We start from the raw sequence: 8,381 nt of genomic DNA, 5'->3' as shown, positions 1-8,381 counted from the left end.
CAGAACTGAGGTACAGGCCAGAGGCTCAGGGGCAGCAAGAGGCTTCACCAGAGACGGAGTGGGGAGCAGAACAGGCAGATCCACAAAGTACACTGCTGAGGGGAGCAGCGGGCGGGTCAGGAGAGGGTTGCCACACCATGTGGTCACCTTCCGAGGTGGGGGATCAAACTGGCATTGAAGCGGCTGCGGCCAGTTTGCAATGCTGTGTCCTAACCCATTGCACCTCCGGGGCAGGCGGGAATCGAACTCATGCGGAAGTGGCTTTAGCTTCTCAGTGCAGTGCTTTATCCCGCTGCACCACCAGGGAGGGCCAGCTGTTGATATATTTAATGTTAAAGTGGAATTGTGTTCTTAAACCTACTTTTTTCACTTGCCTATAATCAATATATTTCTTCATTTCTTTACATACTTACAACTTTTTAATAGCTAGACAGTACCACACTTTAGGGATATATCTAAAACTATTCTGTGAAACATTTAGGTTGTCCACGATTTTGAAGTATGGTGATCTGGAGGCAAACTGCTTGTGTTCATTTACTTTATCAATTAGCTTTGCTACCTTGAGCAAGCTACCTCATTTTTCTAGTGCCTGTTTCCTCATCTGAAAAATGGGGATCTCAGCTATGTCATTATTACTAAGGGGAACTAATATATTTATTTTACACAAGTGAAAAAAGTAGATTTAAGAACACAACTCTGGGCCCTCCCTGGTGGCGCAGTGGGTTAAAGCACTGCAAGCTAGCCACAGACACTTCAGCCCAAGTTCAATTCCCAGCCACAGAGGTAACCCACATGGCTTAGCAGACCTCTCCTGACCGGCCCTCTGCTCCCCTCAGCAGTATACTTTATTGATCTGCCTGTTCTGTTCTACACTCTCTCTGGTGAATCCTCTCACTGCCCCTATACCTCTCACCTGTACCCCAGTTCTGTATGCATAAATAAATCTTAAAATAAAAATTCCACTTTAACATTAACATTAATGTGTGTTAGTATATAGCTTTTACTACAAACAATAAATACTATGACTGGGGCACTCATAGCTCATCTCTGCACACATTTTTATTTTACCAAGATAACTTTCCTTAAATGCTAATTCCCATTATCAGCAAATATGCCCATTCTTAAGGCTTTTGAGTATGTCAAATTACAGCTTGCCTAAGTTTTCATCAAATAGCCTTGCTTAATAGTGAACACTATGAACTATGAACTATGATGGAGTTAACCACTTTGTTTCACTCAATTAAGTTTTGCTCTTCAGCTTTTGTATGCGCAAATCTAGAAGTATATATTAAAATCTAAAAACTGTAGACAACTGGTGCAAATCCTTGTTCAATACATCAATTCCTCTCCCTAAAACTTGAACTTGAAACTTGTCAATGACAAGTCGGTCCACCACCCAAAACCAACAAGTATCTTTACGCTTGGAGGTTTTTCTAAAAATGTGAAATCTGCCTTGTTTTAACTTCTATCCATTAATCACAGTTGGTTTGGGTCAGATAAACCTGTTCGATGTGACAGACATCCAAATCCATTAACAGCTATCCTTAGATAGCTTTCCTTCTTTAGGCAAACATCCCACTTCTCAAACTGCTCATTTCCATTCCCCCAAAGGTCAGCAACCCCTAGACATGCTCTGAAGCTCAGTGATTCTTTTTTTTTTTAATTTTATAATAGTTTAGTTTTACATATTTTTGTGCATTGTCCCATCTCAGTTGCAATCTCCTAGGGCTTCCCATCACCAAATCACCCATGTGCCATCACCATAGTCCAGTTCATTTCCCTCCCCCCACTATTGTAAGTTCAGTGATTTTTAAACCTCAGTGTCTATCAGATCCTTTTCTACTTAAGTATGGGCCTCCATGTTGTTCTGTTGTTTTTTATTTTTTAAATTGGCTCTTCAGATGATTCGGTTATGAATGAGAAATGATGCAAGATCCCATTTACAATATATTATGCTACCTAAAAAGCTGACCTAATACCCCAGATATAATACAAAACCAGTCACAATAATGTAGGGCAAACACATTTTTTCCTAAGTGGTCTTCTACCAACTTCAAAATAACATTTTCTAATGATACTTGCTTTGATTTATATTAAATGTACAATTAGTTAAAATGATCATCTTTTTCAGTTTCTAGTTGTGTTACCACTTAGGGCCATTTAAAAAGTAAGAGAGGGCCCTCCCTGGTGGTGCAGCGGGTTAAAACAGAGCACTGAGAAGCTAAAGCCACTACTGCATGAGTTCGATTCCCGCCTGCCCGGGAGGAGATCCACATGGCGAGGCAGACCTCTCCTGACCCGCCCGCTGCTCCCCTCAGCAGTGTACCTCGTCGCTCTGCCTGTTCTGCTCCCTTCTCTGTCTCTGGTGAATTCTCTCACCCTCCACATCCCTAGCCTGTACCCCAGTTCCATATGAATAAATAAATCTTAAAAAAAAAAAAAAAGTAAGAGAACTAGGACTAACTAAAAGTTTTATATTTTTACTTCCAAATGTATCCCATACATATGGATTTACTTTCAGTAATCATTTCATGCCTACTTCTACACTTTTGTCAGAGACATACTTAGCCCAAATAAAGGTGCATTAGTCCATCCAGTAAATTGACAGCTGATTGTACCAAAGTAACTTCCCTGTAGAGCACACTGAGGAAGAACTAATAGGTCCACCTTCTAGAGAGAATGATGGAACAATCCCCTTCAGAAAAGTTAATACTAACTACAAATCATTGCCATAGAAACCTGATCACTAGGTGGAAAGCCAAAGAAAAAACACTCATTAGCAAACTAAACTGCCAATGGGCCCTCCCTGGTGGTGTAACAGATTAAAGCACTATTACTCTATCAACTACTGCAGCATGAGTTCGATTCCTGGCCAGGGAGGTGACCCACATGGTATGGCAAACCCCTTCTGACCTGCTCGCTGCTTCCCTCAGCAGTGTGTTTCACTCCATCTGCGTGGTCTGCTTGCCACTATCTCTAGTGAATCCTCTCACAGACCCGCCCCCCCACCTGTATCCCACTTCTTACCTGCATAAATAAATCTTAAAAAAAAAAAAAAACTGCCAAAAAAAACTTGTTTTATTAATGTTTATAAAGTAACAGACCTGGAGCCCATCAGTGAGTTGATCCACATTTGAGATACTACACCCTCAAAATGAATTCATGACTCAAAACTTCATGTAATAACCTAAATTCCTCATGACTATTTGCTTTACCTGTTATTAGTTTGATTAATGAGGAACAAGGTATTTAAGGGTCCAAAAAAAAAGATGGTCTATGGTTGATGAGGCCTATTATAAACTTTTATTAGAGATAGAGACAGGGATGACAAATCAAATTCAAGTAACCAGGATTCAATCCAATATTTATTTTCATTTGAACAGCAAACATCAAAAATATACCTGGCGTTTTCTAACAATTACATGAAGAATGACCAGGTGCTTCCTGTTGATAGAACAGTAGAGAACTAGGCTGACAGAATCAGTGTGGAGTTCACAGAAACTGGAAATTAATTTAGCTTCATTTCAAAATCGATGTACCGAAGTTAGGCCTTAAGTGTTCACATGTGTCATATAATTTTTGCCTTCCCAAACCAGAAAACCCAAGACTGATATAAAAAACAAGGAAACTCTTAACAATAAGAGTACGTTTCAGATACTACAAAAGTATAATTTCATCAAAGTTATCGCTACAGGATTCTTTTTATATCTGGCGCTTCTTTGGTGCCTTCAAACTTTTCTATCTTCCAAATTACATTTATAAATTTACAAGCATATCTACTATGGAATTCAAGTTTTACTTAAGTACAATAAGAGTTGTGAAATTAAAAATAAGTTTAATCACTTAAAATATTTTCAGCTTCCAGATTCTTCAGCATTCAACACAACTTGTAAAATGTTTTTGCAGCTAAATTCCAAAATTTAAAAAGAAAATTGGTCCTACAAAGTCAAGATTCAACCTGCTTATCAGAATTTTTAAAAAGGATCCTGTATAATATGGCTATTTTACTTGTACTGTAGCCTGATACAAAGATACAGTTCTCAGCTTAAAAAAAAAAAAAAAAAAAGGAACCAGTATACAGTGGAAGTTAGGTAGTGTGATGACAAGACGCACGTAGAGTTAAAAATCTAGCTGTCCTATATTTAACCAGGCATTAAAAAGACCTGCTGAAATGCAAAACAAAGTCACTCTTGACTAATACGTAAGTAGCTTCATATTAACAAATTAGGATTTATTTTTCGCTATGTTTTGAAAAAAGATATTTTTAAAGAAAAATTATGCTCTCTATGGCTTCCTTAAATGAAAGGTTAAGACTGAAAGTGGATCGAAGCTGAAGGTTTTATGTCAGTGAGAAAACAAATGTAAACCAAGTTGGGTGGGTCTAGATGTGAGATAAACTGTCTGCAAAAAGGATTTTTGATCACTAATCTATGCATAAATTACATGCATTTTTAATTCTGAAATAGCAAATAACTTTACCAGGATTATTCGTGGACACCAAACATTTCTCTAGATAAAAAAAAATTGTGCTGCAGAAAGTTTCCTAGTTCAAAGTTAGTTCCTTCGTCAAAGGTAGAAATATCAAGACCGAAAGCTTTATGTCAATGAGACAAAACTTAAACCAAGTTGGGTGACCTGTGAGATAAAAGTAAACAATGTGCAAAGAGAATTTTTAACCTCTAACTTCTGCCTAATAAATTACAACGCATCTTTAATTCTGAAATGGCAAATAACTTACACATGGCTCACTTACTGACTACATGAAACCTTTTTCCAGCTAGAACTTGAACTTCAAAAAGTAACTTGCCTGAATGGAGACAGCAAATCAGTGTCCGGAGAGAGCACTTAAAAGTATTTCCTCATTACCGAGCCCCCTTCCGAAGGACTGTGGTCTCGGCCCCTCTTTTTGAACAGATGTCAGTTCGCCACAGTCCAATCAGGTTTAGAGCAAGAGTATGTGTACTAAAACAAGCTTAAAGTGGGGAAACACACAAAGCAGGCCTCTACCATTCCTCTGGTTTCAGTTTTCACGAAGCACCCGAGGCTAGGCACGCTGATTCAACACGGTAGGAGCTTCAAGGAAGCACACTAAATGCACACTGATGAACTACTGTGCCCAAGCACAAATGACCTTGCAAAATTCTCAACTTCTGTCCCAAAGGCGTGCACCCACAGGTCCCGACAGCCAAGTCCCGGGAGCCTAAGTCCCGAGCATCCAGAACCGCAGTCTTCGCCCCCTCAGGGCCTCGGGTCCCCGCGGCGCAGGCAGTAGCCGAAGCGGCCCCACGCGGGCCGGGCCCGGCGCTCCCGTTAACCCTGTCCCGGCCGGACGCTCTCGCCGCGGCCCGAGGTCCCGTGGGCCTCGCTGCACTGCGCGTCCAAGGCCAGCCGCTCCCGCAGCTCCGTCCCGGTTCCGGGAGCCCGGTGGGATCATCAGGCCGCCAGACAAAGAGGCAGGCGGCTCCCGGGGCAGCGGCCGCCCGGGCCAGGCCGCGCCTGACTCCCTCCCTCTCCCGCCCGCCTCCCGGTGACTGCGGAGCCCCCGCCACCCCGACCCGACCCCAGGCCCACCCTGGGGCCGCGGCTCGGGACCGGTCTGGCGGGAAGCCGCGGCATGCTGGGGCCGAGGAGGGGGCGGCGGCTGCCACCATGTCTGCCCGCCCCTCCCAGAAGCGGGGTGCCCGCGGACAAAGCGCCGCGGCGGTGCGGGCGGAGCGGGCGCCCAGGCCGACCCCGCCGACCCCCGCGGAATAAGCGGGGCCAGGAGCCCCGGAAACCCGGCGCCTTAATGCAATAAACAGGAAATCGCGGGGATGATCTGGGTTCCGGGGGAAGTGGAATTATTTTTTACCAGCGAAGAGATCAACTTCCACATCCGGTGGTAACAGGGCCCTACACAGACCCGCACTGACCTGGAAAAGCTTCGGGAGCGGCGACGGGGGAGCAGCAGGAGGTGGTGCGGGGACCCGCAGGCGCCTCGTACCCGGACGGGCTGACGCGGCCCCGCTACACACAAAGCGCTTCAGCTGCACAGGGCGCTATTTTCCGAAAATGCCGCGTCTGGTCGGCGCCCAAAATCCCCACCGAAAAGTCCCCCGTGCTGCGCGCGGAAGGACACATGGTGTGCGAGTGAGTCAAAGCTCCCAGCATCCCTCCCGGACCCGGCCCTCGTTAACCCACAGCCGAGCCTTTCCGCCCCTGCCCTCTTCACAAGATCCCTCTCCCACCCACTCCCTGGCCCCATTCCGGCGGGAGGAAAGGGGCGAGAAGGTCTGATTTTTGTTTTTAACGGAGAGGAGGGAAATATGTCATTTGTAGAGTTGCGGCCACACAAAGAAAGCGGCGGAATGATCCGCTTTCAGCGACCGCAAGTCCCGGCTCGCCCGGCGCCTGCGCGGCACGGGGGAGGGAGCTGCGGCCAGCCATGTGCGCCGCGGAGTGGCCCGGCCGGTCGCGGGCCTTCCCGCGTCTTTCGGGGAGGCTGGGAGTTAGGAAACTAAGTTGCGTGCGCGGATCTTCGTCATGCGACCTGACCTCTGAAGGACTGGGAATGCGGACGTTTTTGAAATTAAGACTGTTGAACCTCGCAGAGTCCTGGAACACGGAAGGGGATCTGTTAGGCTAGGGTTGAATTTAAATTGGCTTTAGCGCCAGGTAGGCCGACTTGGGACAGGAGTCGCTTTTGGGAGAAGGATCGAAGTTTGTCCACCGCTTCGTATAAGTTGGGCAGTTAGGGTGGTGATGGAGACGCCCATATAAACCTTTCGTTTTTTAATATACCGAATATCTCATAGTTATAGACTTCTATAACTGTTGCTCGCCGAATTCCCTTGGATGTTTTTCCGAGCCTGGAAATCAAGATTATCGTGATTTTTTTCCCTTAAATAACAAGTGTCCTTGGAGATGGTGACTGGCAAAGGATAAGCGTTGTGAGTTTAATTTACATGTGATACTTTGCTGAGAAACCCAACACACATTGATGTGTTTTCAACAGGAACCTACCCAACCTGCTCACGGGCAGCTCTTGGCATTCAAGAGTTTAATCCAGGCAAGCTGACAAAGCTAAGCGAAACCTATGTTACCCCCTGATTTTGTGTGGCTTCAGATAAGTGATCTTTCCCCACTTACCCTTTTGTGACAGTGATGTAGTAAAGATCTAGGAAGTGCATGTAGCTTATTAAATCATGGTGTCTAAAGTAGAAGCAAAGTAAATGGCATATGAGCCAGGTTCTGTTTAATAGTTTAATTACTTTGGTTTATAAACTCGTTTTTTATGTCATGTACGTTAAACATTGCATTTGAGTGAACAGTCACCTTATGACAGCTCTAGACTCATTAATTTGTGCTGTAGGATGCAAACCAGTAAATGGGTATCTGTCAGATTTATGATGAGGGTGAACTGCTAAATACTTAAAATCCCTAGAGGGGGAATCTTTTACCTGGGAGGGAAGAATGGAATGGCTCTGAAGAAGCAATTAGCTTTAATAAGAGAATTTGGAAAGGAAGCAAATTAGGAGGTGAACTGTGGAGTTAAGATACTGCTGTTTCAAAGTGCTTAGTAGTTTCTGAAGAGGTCTAAGAATTTGAATGCCATGTCTGAAATTAACTTTTGAGAATGGAGAGGAAACATTTGAGAGATACTAGGTAGAAGCATCATAAGATTGCATTTGTATTTTAGATCACTCTTACAGAAAACAGTTTGGAGAAAACAGTAATCTGAGAGAGCAATAATGTAAACTGAAAGCGGAAGAGATGAAGATTTACCAAAGCCCATTATGTAAAGCTTGGCAGTATGGTTGACTGGATAAGGGAGTGACTGAGAGGGGGCTGTCAAAAATGACTGAGTTGTGTGAGGTGGGAGGGAAGAATTATAATATCTTTATTGAGATTAGAGTGTTAGAGGAATACTTGTTAGTGATGAAAGAAGATGCTATTTTAACCATGTAGAATATGAATTGCTTTAGAGCCAAGGAAACAAAAAAATGTTAAATAATTAGATACTTATTTAAGTTGTGTCAGTGACACCCACCCATCTTGTAAGTGGTTCTTTTCCATGTGCTGGAATAGATTAAGCAGCAATAAGACCATAAGATTTCTGCTGCTGTTTTTAGTGAAGGGAACAGACCAGAAACAAGTTTTAGAAAAGAGGAAAGATAATATTCAGTGATATGTTCCCTGAAGAAAATAGGGAAAAAGAAAGGTATTTGGATAAAGCATTTCTTTGTGGGAAGAGAAGAGACAAAACCTTGGTGCTTGATCCAAAATGGCCTCACTGGTATTGTATTTTCTTTATCAAGAAGTAATGGCAGTAAGTTAACAGCAGTACTGAAGGCCAAAGGAGATAGAAGGTAAAATAGTAGGGTGACCAAGAGTTGTGCTTA

The 8,381-nt window shown here is 43.7% G+C and overlaps 1 protein-coding gene across 5 annotated transcripts in view; it reads right to left on the bottom strand.

Moving 5' to 3' along the window:
* The window catches only part of GABPB1 (GA binding protein transcription factor, beta subunit 1), a 62,170-nt gene extending 55,829 nt beyond the window's left edge, over positions 1–6,341 (bottom strand). For 2 of the 5 annotated variants that reach the window (XM_004687801.2, XM_004687803.1), the window contains exon 1: positions 5,913–6,341. The gene's annotated coding sequence lies outside the window, so the exon portion shown is untranslated. The remainder of the gene's footprint in view (positions 1–5,912) is intronic. The other 3 variants (XM_012728787.1, XM_012728786.1, XM_004687800.2) reach the window with 2 other exon arrangements.
* Positions 6,342–8,381: the final 2,040 nt, after the last annotated feature.

This window comes from Condylura cristata, unplaced genomic scaffold (assembly GCF_000260355.1).
Source record: "Condylura cristata isolate star-nosed mole 26May11 unplaced genomic scaffold, ConCri1.0 scaffold00023, whole genome shotgun sequence".
NCBI lineage: Eukaryota > Metazoa > Chordata > Mammalia > Eulipotyphla > Talpidae > Condylura > Condylura cristata.
The sequence above is the reverse complement of the archived record's forward strand: the minus strand, read 5'-3'. Positions and strand labels throughout refer to the sequence as shown.